Source organism: Stylophora pistillata, chromosome 4 (genome assembly GCF_964205215.1).
Source record: "Stylophora pistillata chromosome 4, jaStyPist1.2, whole genome shotgun sequence".
Taxonomy (NCBI): domain Eukaryota; kingdom Metazoa; phylum Cnidaria; class Anthozoa; order Scleractinia; family Pocilloporidae; genus Stylophora; species Stylophora pistillata.
In genome coordinates, this window is record NC_142522.1 from 3,506,589 (window position 1) to 3,521,954 (window position 15,366).

The following is a 15,366-nucleotide window of genomic DNA, read 5'->3' on the forward strand; positions in this document are numbered from 1 at the left end:
TAGTTGTCAAGTATAAACCCAGGGAAGGAAAGGTCTAAAGTTTTTGTTTAATTTTGATTTTCAGCGCGCCAAGATCTTCGCACTTTACATCCAGTTTCACACTTGCATCTTGATCGTGAAACCAACATTCAAATAAGATGAAATTTAGGTAGGCAGTGAAAGCTATCCCCTGATGTCCACACACTCGGTTGGCTTTAACACTTCCCGTTGATTGCGAGGCGAGCGCGATGGAAAACTGAGACACGATAAAGTTTCACGTGCGTCCTGAGCGGCGCGTGGGAGAACAGTAACTCGTCACTCTCGAAGGCTGATCGTCTAGCAGAGAAAACTCCGCCTAAACTACAGACCGGAAATTCTTAAGTGTACCACCCTGTAAAAACGTGATTTACATTACTTATTGAGTGGGTATAGGGAGAAATTTTGAATGGGAAGAAGAGTTATTAAAAAGCGAAGACTGACCCACTGGTGCAAGTAAAGGCGCGTGGGAGGAGGACTGTTTATCTCGTGTCACACTCATCTGATTGCACAAGAACTCAGCTCTCTGAGGATTTGTTACGTTGTTAGGTTTCGAATTCACATTTCATAATTCCGACAACTTTGTGGAGAATTTCGCTCCACGAACTCTTGTTTTTTGTTTTTTTTTTTTTTTTTTTACTTTTTTGTTCTCGAAATGATATGGGTAGTATGGGTCGTATAATAACACTAACAGTTTAATTTTATTTTGTGAAATATTATCTGTCTGAAAGTTTAATTTATCAAGGTCAATCTATAATTCCCGTTTCACTCTACATATCATACGAGGTCAATTCAAAGGTTCTTTAGTAATCATGCCAAGTCTAAAGAAGTCTAAATCTACTGTCTTCCGCAACTGGAAGTTATAATAAAGTCACGAGAAGATGACGAATTCGAAGAAACCTTGCAAGCCGAAAAAGGAAATAGATTTAAAGAGGGCAGATGTCACGCGAAATTGATTGCAATAACAATAGAAATCTCCATTTCCGGTCATGCTGAAATTTCTCCACCCCGGCAACTTCCTCAACCCTGTCTATTTAAGATACTTCCTTCTGTTGACGGGAAGTACAAGGTCCGTCACTAGTGTAATGTCAAATTCACGATAAATGTTAACTTAGGATCAGTTTTGTTTCAAGGTATCCGAGGATAGAATTAATTTAATTATAATGTTATATCAAAGGTATAGATCCCAAATGTTTAACCTAAAAGAAGGTTGCGCTAATTTGCATGTGATATCACGAAAGATCTCGATTTATTACTCGAAAATATCTGAGGATAAATGATGTAATGACCTTATTTTGTTGTCCTAACAAGGTATAACTAATCATCCGTCAGAGTTGTTGAGAGGGGTGTCGCACTCGGAAGTCTTTAAGATATAATTACTCTTTACGTGGTGAGTATCTTGCCAATAGCAGAACTACATCAGATCGCAGGACAACAACTTCAGAGATTCCAGGCCATCATGAACAGGTGATGTTAACTGAAATGTTATTACGTACATAAGCAGGGTCAGTTGATCGTGTTAACTTTGCCAGGAGGTTCATCAGTGTTGTTCTCGTCGGATTGATAAGAAAATATGGGCACAAAATGCGCCTACAGTTTTCGCTCTTTTCCAATAGAATCCTTTACGCGAGTTTAAAGAAATGGGCGAAAACAAGACATTTGCAGGGACCGTCTGAAATATGAGACATAATGCATTTGCAAAAAGTTTTTGTTTTGTTTTGGTTTGTTTGTTTCTGTTTTTGTTTTTTTGTTTTTGACTCGCGTGACCGGCTACACCGTCTGCCTGTACTCTCATGTTAACGCAGCATCCTAACGAAGAATTTAATCCTCGAAATATTTAATTGGTGACCCCCAAAAGAAGCCACAAACTGGTCTATTTAATTCAAATTGAAAACGTAGAGACTTTCGTTTATTTTAGCTGTCGTAAATCAGCCATGCTGCGAGCCGTAGACATCGTTCAGTAATGTTCAATTTATTAATCACGGCTTGATAGCAGGGTTTAGGCTTGTGTGGCAAGCATTAGTAATCATTGTTTTCATGATATTTTGTTTCGATTTCGTTTAGGTGGTTCCTGTTTCTGTACTGTTCCATTGCACCACTAGTCAACCACTCTTCAGCCAAAAGCGGAAAAGTGATTCAAGTGGAAAACTTTCTAGCGAGTGTAAATGTAAGCGAACATAAAGCGTTCTACGTGAGAAATAACTTAGAGGTAAGTCGATTACACTAATTTTAAAAGTAAGGATTGAATTAAAGCACTTTTATCAAAAGAGAATGGTACTTCAGAGGTGAAAAAAGCAGAAGAAAAGCAAAGCGAAAAAAAAAACATACAAACATACCAGGACAAACAGACAAAGAGAACTGTTTTTGCGCCATAATAGATTCTGAACTTTTGGATTCCAGGGTGACATAGAATTTCAAGATAGTCAGAATGCTTCTTTAGAGATTTACGTTTCTGGAGAGGACAAAGATTTGGAACGTTTAAGAATTCAGTACGATGTTCTTCATAAAGAGGATATTGTTAACATACAAGTGGTAAGCTAGCTATTGATTTAAATTTGACCACTTTTTCATTGCAGTATCGTGACTCACCAAAACCAAAATCATAGAAAACACAAAAACCAATTGGAAGAAAGGAAAACATCACCAGGAGCCAACCAAACTTGTATATCTCCAAAAAAAAGCGCGGGAAAACGTTTGTGTCTAAGTCGTAGTTGGTTTTAGTCTTGAACATGATTCAATCAGTGGTTGAGGAAATCGCCTGGGTTTTCTGGACCAATAACAAAGAGAATTAAAGTGACGCCAAAGCAATCCCAAATTATCTTCAATTGGAAACTACTCTCATATCGATCTTTTGTGAATTCAAATCAAGAGGCACACTAACATTAATTTAGTTTATTACATGGGCCTTTTTAGAAATTTTCCAATTCCTGTCGAGCGCACTGAGCATTTGAATGATTCATGAAACTGTAGATATATAAGTCGTAGCATGATCGATGCGGTGGACGAGATGTCGAACTATTTCCTATCTACTTCACACGACTGCTTTCATGTAAATTTCCGACTGTTTCTAGGAGTTGGTTGTTGCTGCAAGCGCCAGGTCCCCTTGCAATTGTAAAGCCGTATTTGGAAATATTTCTCCCTGCCTAATATAGTCAATATATTTCCCCAAAATGATTACATTCTTGCATTTTACCTGTCACAACACTGACAGGTTCTCTTTTTCTTGCAGTTCGTTTTGCATGAGACAACAGAAAACTGGTCAATGGTAGGGGGTCTTGTCGCTGGGGTCGGAATCTTTCTAATAGCCGTTGTTATCGTATTCATTGTTTGTGTGTTCAAAAGGAGAAAAATAAAGCGACAGTGTACTTTGACAGGAAAAGAACGTGGTGAGGAATTTGAGATGAGAAACCGTGGAACAGTTGTAGCAGGTATACACCTTGCTTCTTCTTAATGAACAGTGGAGTCGACTGAATGTAGAACTATATTAGATATAGTACGTAGTAGTTCGACATCTTCGGAAAATCATTTGAAGTAAAAGTGACAAGTAATCCTATCACCAGTCAAATTTAAAAAGAAATGAATAACGTCATGAATAAATTGGTAAATAAGCAGCAGCTAGCCTCAGCCTCATGAGCGTATGTTTTCCCTTCTTCTTACAAGAAAAACTTGCAGTCTTTGAAGCTACAAAGAAAGAAGAAAGGATGTTCGACCAACAAGACGGCAAAGCCTACAGACAATTAATAAATCGAAGTCCCTGGATGGAAAGTGAGTTCTTGTAGATATTGCTTCGTTCCACTGATTTGAGGGTTGCATTTTTAAGCAATGGCGGAGAAAGTTCAAAACAAATAGCTTTTTGAATAAAACCTTATTTCACAAACCAGTGTTTTCCTTTATTGAAGGAAAAATTGCTGCTTTCGAAGTGCCACAGCCAGTTGACGAAGATGGTGGAAAAGCCGGGAAAATTGAAGTCTCAGATACTGTAGAGAGTGTAAGACAACTTCAAAAAGAAGGTAATTCTGAGGTGAAATAAAATAAGTGTCAGCATGATGTTTGCTTACACATGCCGTCGGATCAATGTTAACAGGACTCACAAGTATTAGGTTGTTAACAATCACATTTGCTTTTCCATGTGGCTTAGAGGACGGTGAATGTCGGCTATACTAGCATATTACCACATAACTTCACCATGTTATAAACTGAATGACATGTTAGCCAAGTCTTAAGTGACAGGGTCATGTACAATATTAAAAAAAAATCCAAGTCCCAGATGGGACTTGGATTTTTTCTTATTACATTAAATTGTTTCATCTTTAAGTAGAATATTGAGTCTTTTACTGACGCCTTCCAGGGAAAAGCCATGACTCAAAAGCTCCTCGACGAACAAGAACTCCACCTACCCAGTCGTCGAGCTTGGTATCAGTACGAACAGCTTTTCTGGTGCTCACTTTAATCGCAGTAGCCTTGGCAACGACCAAAGCACCCTCAGCTAGAATCGTCATTCGCATACCTGTAAATTTTGTCGGAAACGGCTCAAAGATCTTCTTCAATAAAGATTTCCACGGAAAGCTGCTATTATGTAAAGAATTTAGAGCAAAAATGAACCATTTTCAACAATTTGGTAAGTTTATATTACTGTACTTTTGAGAGAAGTAAAAATTGATCACTGCGGGGACAAAATAAGCATCATCCTGCTCTTTTCGCCTCCAAAACTTATCGATTAAAAACCATCATGCTTTACATTACCTAATATTTACTGCTTACCTTAAGCAAAACTTGAAACACAGATAAATCGACTGCATGGAATCCTCAGTCGTTAAGCAACTTTTTATTTTTGAAATTAAAAACAATAAGTCAGTTATAATCTGGTGGAATTCTCCAACCTTTGATAACCGTCGTGATCCTTATTATTTCTTTCTTTGAAGCTATACCATCAGCTTCAAACAAGGTGTCATCCTTGAGTAAATGCCCCGCCTCGTGCCAGTTTGCTTGTGACGGACAATCAGGGGGGTGCATCTGTCCGAGAGGATACGAAATGAACGGAGGAAGTTGCCAAGGTGTGTATCCCATGTCAAAATATCACTTGATATCAGTGGCAAAAGAGTTTAATAGTTATCTGGAAGATTTGAATAGTTTTTATTTTCTTAATTTAGGGGGAGAGAGATTTAGTGGATAATTTATCTCTGGCATTCAAGCAAGGGAGAATAGTTTGTCTTCTCTTGCCTCTTTGATGAACAGGCGGGAAAGTGTAACCATTTTTCTTTATAATTCGATTTCCTCGTTTTCCTCTGTTTTACAAATTTCATTACTCTTCTTATATAGATATAGATGAATGCACCAAAGAAAAAGACAATTGTCATATGCGATCCACGTGTAACAATACCATTGGCGGTTTTCTGTGCACGTGTAATGAAGGGTACTGGGGAGATGGAATCACGTGCAAAGGTATTTTCAGATGAATCTATTTCCCTTTAAAGTCATGTGCAATGAGCTTTTGAGAATGCCAAAAGCTTCGTAAACAAGTTGACAATTCTTCCGAGATTGTTCACATATGCTACATACGTAACGAAATTTTATTTATTGTAAAATGTGAAGTTTTTCAGGTTCAAAAACTAGTAGTTCAACGACTGCTTACATCGAATTTCGGTTTAGCTTGCAGAACCACTCCTTGTCCAGAAAACTCCTACCAATCAGAATCGTGCACGAGGACAAGCGACCGGGTGTGTACGGGTAAGTGTCTGCTATAGACCCTATCATTCACATATCGACTGACTTCTAATACTACCCCTACTGACGCAGCACCACAGTTTTTTAGAACGTCTAACTCAAGCTTAATCGATTTCCGACTTACAGCGTGTAGCCCGAGATGCGACAAGACGACATATCAAGCTTATGGCTGTGGGTTAACCTTCGACAGGAAGTGCGTTGGTGAGTGAGCTGACTATTGTTTTCACCTTACCTGATCTTCACTAGTTTTAGTATGGATATCCTTCTTGAGAAAGCGTTTTTCTTTTCTCTAGCCGTGAGAGACTTGCTTGACGCAATGCACCTTGGATAAGGATAGGTAGACAATGTTACATAGATGAATTATGAGCCATTAATAAGACTCAACTTCTTTTCTGAAAATCTCTATAACAGATATATCCAAGCCCTTATCGTTGAGCAAAAGGTTTGATGCTAAAGAGACCCACAAAGGTAAGATTGTTGATCAAAATATAATTAGTGCGGACTCTTTAATTCTAGTTGGAAAAGGTCATTTTTGCACTGAAAGTGAGCATTACACTGTCACAATTGTTGAGACGACGCATAGCTAGCGTCAATCGTTGACCTTCCTTCGCTCCCTTCTGCCTATTGAACTAATTCCCGTTACATCTTTCATCGGCTTAATTAACTTAACAGTTAGAACTCAGCAGATTTCCTTCACGAAGCAACTCAGCCCATCTTTTTATCCTTCTCAGCATGTCTGCAGCTGATGATTTTTTTGGAACATTACGCATTCCAATTTCTTGAAATTCATATTCTAACAACTAATATTTTGTTTCCTTTATCAGCTCAATCAGGCAGCAAAATTATTGTGCTTTCACCATCGAACGAATTTGTTCTTCTTGAAGATCGCCTCTGGTTAAACAGGACGAGTGAGACCTTTTTCCTCCAAGAAAATTCGTCAAAGCAAGCTCGTCTGCATAGAAATTCAAACTTTCACGTAGACGTGATAATTGATAAGGCCAACCTAGTTCCAACGTACAGTGATTATGATGCAGGGAACTCCAACGGGGAAAATCTCGAATTTTCAGGAGTGCCAGGATTCTCTGAGGTATTTTACAACTACTGCAGGTATCCAGCACCAAATCACTACACCATCCAGCATGTCTTGCAGCGTAACAGGCAGACAAAGGTATATCTCGCTAAGTGTTTTCACCATTCACGACGACTATGCCCAGACGACGTCGCACCAGGTGACTTGTATCATTACAGATCTTTGAATGACGCTTGTGAAGCTGCAGAAACTTCCACCATCTGCCCAAAGCATAACCAGAGAGACTGTGTACTTCAAACAGGGTTGGACAAACTATATTGTACAAACTACACCGATATTCTTACCGATTTGTTTGGCTTAAACAAAACTGAATTTAAAGAAAATCCTCTGTTTTGCTTTCCATCCGAGTTTTGTGCACATGCATATCGAGCTTGCAAAATGTGCAGAAGTAAATGTTTACATTGCGACCAGACTGTGAGTCATGCAGACAGCTCATGCTCCTGTTGCTACAAAGACTGCCTTTCTAGCTGTTCTGATTTCTACAGGGAGCACAACTGTACCCAGATACCAAAGCAATGCGCTAGAGGAGACACCAGCCAGTTTCAACTGACTATGAATAAGCCTTCAAACTTTAAGTTACAATTTAACTGCTACCTTCAGCGTACTGTCCCAAAGACCTTGTATACTCTGCAGTACAGAGTACAGCATAAGAGTGGACGCTTCGTTTCGCAATGGATTTCAAAAACCTTGGAAACCACGCCAGGAAAAGATGTTAATTCAGTGATGCACCAAGGAACTAATCACTTAGACTTCTTGGAGGTTTCTCACGCAGTGAATTTCGATCTTCCTAATTCACTTTATCTTAGAGCCCGGAGGATCTCTGAAGATGAACCCTACAACTACACGGTAGCTGACTTAGAAGGAGTAAACGCGACGTTAGGTAGAGCTGGCGCGGCAAGCATAATTGACATTCAGACCAAGACACCATTTTCAATTACTACTAGAACTTGGAGTAGTAGTGGTAACTGCCAGAGTCTTTCTGATTGGTCAAAGATCATTCGTAGTCCTTTTTCGGAATGGAAACCTGCAGAACTGGAGCATCTTGGTGTTCAGCCCCTGGGCGAGTTTGCATATCGTTTAAAGAACCCTCAGCGATCGCCAACGATGACAGTGACCATTTCTGGAGAAGAATCGATTCTTAAACACGTCCTGACTAATGCAACAATTCGTAATGACGAGACATTCAAAAGTAGTTTAACCCGAACAAACACCAGTTGGAATGCTAGGATAAGTGGATTTCTGACGACCTGTCCTGGTTTCTTTACTCTTGAAGTAATCGATGAAGTGGATAATTCGAGAGTTATGCAACAAGACGTGGTGATACTCTGTCCAGCGATACAATTCAAGATGGACATAAAAGTTCCAAGGAACGGTTTACAGGATAAGGAGCGACTTTTTACCCTTCGTTTCTCTAACGCTAAACAAAAACTGGATCTGACCTTAGCCCTAGTTGACAAAGCAGCTAGGAAAGTGAGAGAACCAGTGGAGAAACATAGTGATCCAGAGCCAAACCCTTGGATGATATTGATGCCACTCTTTGCTGTTACGGGTTGTGTGCTTGTTTCTTTGGTTGGTTTGGTAATCTACGCACAGGTCACTCAAAAACACGAACACATCTCAACGGATAGAAATCACTATGGGTGGAAATTTATCAAGAACAAGAAAGTATCTGTTGGTAAAGCTGAGGCTGGGGGGGAGACTACTCCGCCAAAAGACGAAAACAGACTCAAACGAAGGCATCTTATCTTGGTCGCCTTCTTTGTTGTATTTAGAATTCTCTATAGTTTGGTGTTCACGTTTTCGATGGCCCTCGCCATTTTGACGCTTCTTCACGCCAACAATATGAAAATAATTCAAGAATTTCAAAACTTTGTGCAGGACAGGATTGAAGAGAGTAATACTATTGCTTTACGAATGGATCAACATCGTGAAAGAGAAATCAAACGTCTTCTTGACTCTAGCGAAGACATACAAAGATCTTGCGACTACTTCATTGGACTACAACTGCAATGGCTGAGGTTCAACAGCACTTGTCTGATACAAGAAAACCACCTGAAAATGTTCAATAAATTAAGTAAGAAAATTGTCAGCAAAGTAGAAGAAAATGTTTACAAATTAAAGAGAGGCATTGACGAGCGAATAAATCACTTTCGAGGGAGCACCAAGAGACAACTACAGGAGGTCAAGGAGAGTTTGCGGAACTACGCCAGAAGGGTTTTCAACAATGGCTGGTTTGCCTTGCCGAAAGGAGCATATGAAATAAAGTTGTCAACATCTCGAAAGAGGAGAGAAATCTCGGTTAATGGTGACGTAACGCGACCTTTCTATCACCCAAAAGATGAAAAATTCAGCGTTAACGAAAAGAATGACACTGCAAGGCCCAATAAGAAAAGCAATAATGGGTATTCCACCAGAAGAAAACGGAGCCTAGCGGATAGTTCTCTCACTGGATTTCTTGATTACGTTGGGGTTGTAGATCAAGAAAAACTCATACAAGCGGAGAATAACATCATTTCCGAGCTAGAATATGCAAAACAAGGCCTAGGGGACTTTACCGAGGTCCTGAAGACCGGCAAGTCGCCTGAACATCCACTTAGCACCATACTCATGTGCCCTCTGAGGTACATGCTGAAATCCGCAAAGAAACAAGTACAGAAAGGTATACGTAAGTTGACCAACGAGGGTGAGGAGTGGGCAAAAGGCAAAGCCGAGTGTTTTGGAAGGAACATCAGTGACTTCTTTGCTTCGAATGACTCCGTAGTAGATTCAGACAAAGGCAAAACAGACGTCGAATTCTTCTCCGAACGCATAGTCTACGAAGATATTTATGGTCTAGACACAATTTCAAACGTTTCAAAATCGAGCGAGTCATCCATCATCAAGTCTGCGAAAGGAGGAACCTTCTACAACATCGAAAAAGGAGATATTATGGAGGAAATGGTCGACGATCAAAAGGAAGAATTAATTGAAAGGCAAGCAAAGATAAAAAATACTACCAACATTTACGACGTAGAAGTTTTCATTACAACTAGAAAGGCCGTTTTAGGCGTGCTCTTTATGCTCGATATTCTTCTCTTCATTTATCGGGGATCGAGGACCTACCACACTGCTTTTAAATTAATCGAAGGATTTGATGAGATTGTGGACCATGATGAGGATGAATTTGACGACAAATCACCCAACGTCAAGGAAAGAGCAGAAAAACTTCTTCGAAGGACGTTAGACTTCCTCGCTGAGACGTTTTCGAGGTTTATATCACTCTGCAAGAGTCTTCAGAAACGTCTCATGCGCACAAATCTACTCCCGTTGAGCATGATAATCGCAGCGTCTCTTACGACGCTATACCTTACCGTTGCTTTGCTTTACAGTGTTATGAATGTGACCGTTATTGAAGAACTTGGTGGGTACGACGTGATAGCTTCTCGTCTGGACACAGATCTCCGCTTCACGAACCTCGCTATAGAAGATCAGGTTGATTTCATCAATAGCAATGCACTGGATCAGTACAAGGAATCCATCAGTGCTTCCATCACTGAATACAATGGCATGATCCTGAAACTCAACAAAGAACAGTTAGATCGTATGGAACGACTTAACAGACAGCTCTGTTCCCTGGAGAACGATACAAAGAAATGCAGAGGGGAACAAGCATCTGTTTTGAATTTTAACTTCCAGTCTTGTATCATCCCGACGCTGGAAGGAACACCTTATGAGGATTACGATAGTGACGCTTACCGCCAAAGACTTAAGCGCGAATCAAAACGGTTTGTAGACGCCATACGAGATATGATATTGGAGACGATTTACTTCATTCTGTCGACTGCCTTGTCGATTTTGATCATATCGGCTCTTGCCTACGTAGTATTTCTGTTCTTTAAGTCAAGAGGGATGGTGCGAGTGAAAAAAGTGCACGTGTATAAAGCCCTGCCCGCTGAAATTCTGGAGCAATTTCATTTAAAAGCAATGGAATCGGAAGACGAGCAAGATGGTAGAAACATGCCTGAAAAACACGGAGATCATCGTAAAGTAAAGATTCCTAAAGTTTTTCTTACGGCTTCCTCAGAAAGCATGAATAGTTCGCGAGACTCTATTCAAACCTGCTAAAAAATATGTAACAAATCAAGAAGCATACATTGTAAATATGTTTATATAATTTTCATGGAAAGTGCGTGACGAAAAGAACTAGCTGAGACCAACGTTTGGCAAAATAAAAGGAAATCTTGGGCTTTATTAGAAGTGTATAACTTGGGCTCCTTTTCTCAATCATGTTACCATATCTATTTCGGTACTTTTGTCACAGCTTTCCAAAGAATTGCGATTGTTAGGACCATGAAATATTAGTTACTGAACATGACCTTGCAAATCGCTCGGCTAGGAAATATTGGTATAGTACTGAAGTCAGTAAATAATATTGTGTATATAACGCACTGAAATTATCTAAAGAAAGAAATTATGAAACAAGCAATTTAAGCTAGCTATTTGAGACTCATTAATCTTTTCAGCAGTTGCATGTTTAAAACTTTTGAACTGAATTTACAGCAAAGTTTCACTTTTTAAGTCAACTAATAAAAAGAAGTGCAAAAGAGGGTCATTTCGAATTATGGTTGACAGAATGAATTCCTCACCCTTCCGTGTTCCTTACTTAGTCGTTTCTCCAAAGCACGGTTCTATTGGTGCCATAACCCTGGCCTGGCCTCTAATATGAGCACAAGACAAATAGAACCGAAGTGATCTACATAGTTTAAGAGCTTACTTCGTACTTCCCGTCTTCAACGTCGTCGGCAAAGAACATTCGACCTACCGTTATAAAACACTTTCAAAAACTTGTTTATTAGATAAATATTGAATATGTTACCTTAGAAGAGTGTTTCACTGAAAAGCAGAGACAACTTTAGGAGGACTCGACCCCGACCCCCCTCCCCTCCCCCCATATGTTAACTAAATTTAGCGGAAAATCATTAGACTCAGTCGTGAATGAAAGAAGACACTGTGGCACGATTTTTCTCGGTGATTATTATCAAACAAATGACATCGTTAGGTAGAGGGATACTGAAAGTATTATGCCATAAGAAAAAATTATGCATCGATCAATTCAAAGCTTCAACATCGCCTCCCTTCAGGAATTCTAACTTTTGAAGACTGGTTCCAGCCCCCCTGGGCCAAAATCACGTTCTAATTCCCTGCCCAGGTGCTAGATCTTATTAGAACATAGCTAGCAGAGCCACGCAATCAAATTCAGTACACGTAAGCGTGCTCAAAATTCCGATAGTGCACGCTGATAGCGCGAGCAAATCGCTTGGCCGGAAATTTTTTATTTTTCGCGCGAGCGGCCATTTCTAGCGCGGGGAAAAATAATATATTTCGCGACAATAATTGATACAAACAGAGACTCGGCCTATTAGTCCAAAAACGAAGACAATTTTTCGACCTTTTCCCTTGGCTAGAGAAAAAGAGAAAATTAACGGAAAAGGAGACTCGGCATCAGCGCCGTCACCATTCGCTTCAATTGATATTGCTGTCCGTTTTTCGCTTCGGATTTGATGCACAATTCCACCGGGTATGTTCTAAAACAATTGGTTCATGCTTTCAGCTACGCACTATCGAGTTATGGAGGACGTGGGAAGTTTTGAGAGCACTCAAGAAGCTAGAGTTGCCCTCGGCTATTGCCTCGGGCAACTCTTACGCTTCTTTCGTGCTCTCCAAACTTCCTGCGTGCTCCATAACTCGATAGTGCACGCTAAAGCCTGAACCAATTGTTAAGTGGTTCTTAATGGGGTTAACTATAACCCGTAAAATGGCAAAAATTAGCCATTAGGCGTAAAAATTGACAACTTTTAACCATGAGTCCAAAAAATAATGTAACCGTAAAAAAATTAGATTTATCCATGTAAAATGGCCAAAAAATGTAACCGCATAGTTAGTAGAGTAACTTATTTCTTTTCAGCCAGTCTTCTCGTCACTTCTTGTAGTCTGCGTTTCGCGGCGCCGGTAGCTTCCAGATTCCAATTCCTTTACTTCTTCTGCACGTTCCAGAGCCAAATACTAAACATGGCATTATGTCCACTGACTTGATTAATGTTTTTAGCTATATTTTGAAGGTAAGACGTCGCTCGATCACGGAGAAAATCCAAAGCCTTAAACGCTACGTGACTGTAGAAACAAGCCAGCGGCGCCATTTTGGATTTATGTGTGCAGGGTCATTGTCACGTGACCTCGATAAAAACGAACAATAACCTATCCGACAGAGGTTTGCCGCGATTCCTAACCAGTCCCCTCTACTAACTATGGTAACCGTTAGCCGTGAAAGCCACATTTCCACTGACATCCTCACTACATTGTCACATGTTTTGTAAAAGGCACGATCAGCGACTGATTTCACTACTCAAGCTCCAAAACCTAGACCTTATAGACCCTATATTCTGAGCTATCCGCTTTAAGTACCTCCAGAGTAAAAGGTAAACCGCTAAAATGACAAAAAATGTAATGCGATCCGTTGAACGGCTGTCACGCAAAAGGTTGGGTATTTGGTACATTCCTGGCCAAATTAAAAGATTGGCCTCGACCTCTTGTGTGACAGTCATATAAAGGGTCGCGTTACCTTTGTTGTCATTTTTTACCCAAACTCTTTTAGAACTGGACCCGCCGCCTACGGCGGGCCAAGAAAGAAACTTAGAGGACTTAGACTACAAAGATAAAGCTTTAAGATGATATATATTTTGGTCTGTAAATATATCATACAAGACCTTTTAATGGCCTTTGAATGGGTCGTGACAGGTGTTCAGCGGTTCGCATTGCATTTTTGACAAAATAGCCCAAACTCTTGTAAACCTGGACGCGCCGCTTATGGTGGGCCAGGATAGAGTACTGGAGGATTAAAATACAAGGATAAAGCTTTAAGTTGATGTACATTACCATTTGTAAGTATATATGGCAGACCTGTTCATAGGCCACTGAAGTTGACCTTTATTTTACCCCTGCGAAAGGGACGCGAAGTACTTTACTTCAACGGGTCGCTATTCAGACTTAAACGTAACAAAATAACAAGAAATACTTTCCAAGAGATTAACAGACCATCTGCTAGCATACAAAATTTAAAAGCGGAATTGCATCGCGTTGTAGCGTAGGAAGTTGCCGAGGTTGCATAATTTTTCGTTGCTTTACGGGGGCGGGGGGGGGGGCGGGGGGTGGGGACAACGGTCGTTTAGGCGTATTTCGAACTTTTCGATTTTTCGGAGAAAAAAAGCGCGATAGAACTTTTTGATATAATTTTCGAAAAATGTGTAACAAAAGGGTCCGAAATTTTGCAACTGTCGGCGGATTCTCGATATTTAGGTCAGTGGCTCTTATTATATTGCGTGACTTGTTGTTGAGGTAGCCCACGCGTGACCAGTTGGAACACATTCAAACATGCCAAAAGTTACATAATACGTTGAGAAGTTGGTTGAGAGTAAGCTTTTGTTTAACAGAGTCTTAAATAGAGAGATTTTACAGCAAGAAACTCCAGTCGAAGGTCATGGAATTATTTCACTCTTTCACCATATTAGACGAATTGGCTTGAGAATATTTCACTGTGTTCATATAAATTTTGAAGTTGAGTAAATAATCACGCCCTGTCAGTGTCTTGTTACGTCACCATCCACATGACTCTTAAAATAACTCCCAAGTATCCTAATGACCTCTTAGGTTATGTTTCCTTTCCGTTCGCTGAGAATATAAACAAACCTAGAGATTGACCTTAAATGGACAAGTAGTTTTTGGTGGAGATTAGTAATATGTATTTAAAGCAACGATTTCTTTGACACTACAGAGGATGATGAACAGGTTTTCCTGAGGAGATATTAGTAAAAGGTAAGCTATATATGCTGTTGTTGAGAAGTGACAAGTTATGAGGGGTGTTCAGCAAGTTGCTATGTGCGACACAAGACTCTTTTCTATAGACAAAAGTTCTCATTCAACCAGCACGTCCAAATGCGACAAACCATGATTTTATCGTCTATTTTACTTACTCAGTGTAACGTTAAAAATGAAGGATATACAAACACTGCAACTCTTGAAGTGTAGAAGATTTTATTGCCAATAAGAAAGGTTTATTACCCGAGTATGACACTCGTGCGTGATGTTTACCTGTCATGTCTAGTATGAATATATATATATATTTTCTTTTTTCGTGAGAGGTTTTCAAAAGAAATAAGTTGATAAACACAAAACTATCGACTGTGATGTGAACATGCTAAACGCCAATTTTGTGAAAGCGGAAACTGCAAACACTCAGTTTAAGTTATTTCATAAATCGCTCCTCTTTTTCGGTGTTTAGCATTTACCGAAACAACTCAAACTAAATTTACTGTGGAGGACGAAATCTACTGCCCAAAGACATGCACAATTTGTACCTATACTTTGAGCTTGAGTATTAAATAGACCGGCTGCGGTTAGTGAAAGGTTGATAATAATGTAAGAATAATGCTGATGATCAACATTATAACAATAATCAGTGGGTCGTTCAGTGGTCTCCATTTTCTTTTGAATCATGTTATTTA

General features: G+C 39.7%; 1 pseudogene across 1 annotated transcript; it reads left to right on the plus strand.

Annotated features, from left to right (window-relative positions):
• The first annotated feature begins 1,474 nt into the window (after nucleotides 1-1,474).
• On the plus strand, nucleotides 1,475-11,394 carry LOC148732053 (uncharacterized; annotated as a pseudogene). The gene is made up of 13 exons (XR_015999858.1): nucleotides 1,475-1,482; nucleotides 2,080-2,224; nucleotides 2,416-2,547; nucleotides 3,245-3,443; nucleotides 3,676-3,780; nucleotides 3,915-4,050; nucleotides 4,371-4,633; nucleotides 4,938-5,069; nucleotides 5,335-5,457; nucleotides 5,665-5,742; nucleotides 5,866-5,940; nucleotides 6,151-6,207; nucleotides 6,564-11,394. The product of XR_015999858.1 is annotated as an uncharacterized LOC148732053 (transcript).
• Nucleotides 11,395-15,366: the final 3,972 nt, after the last annotated feature.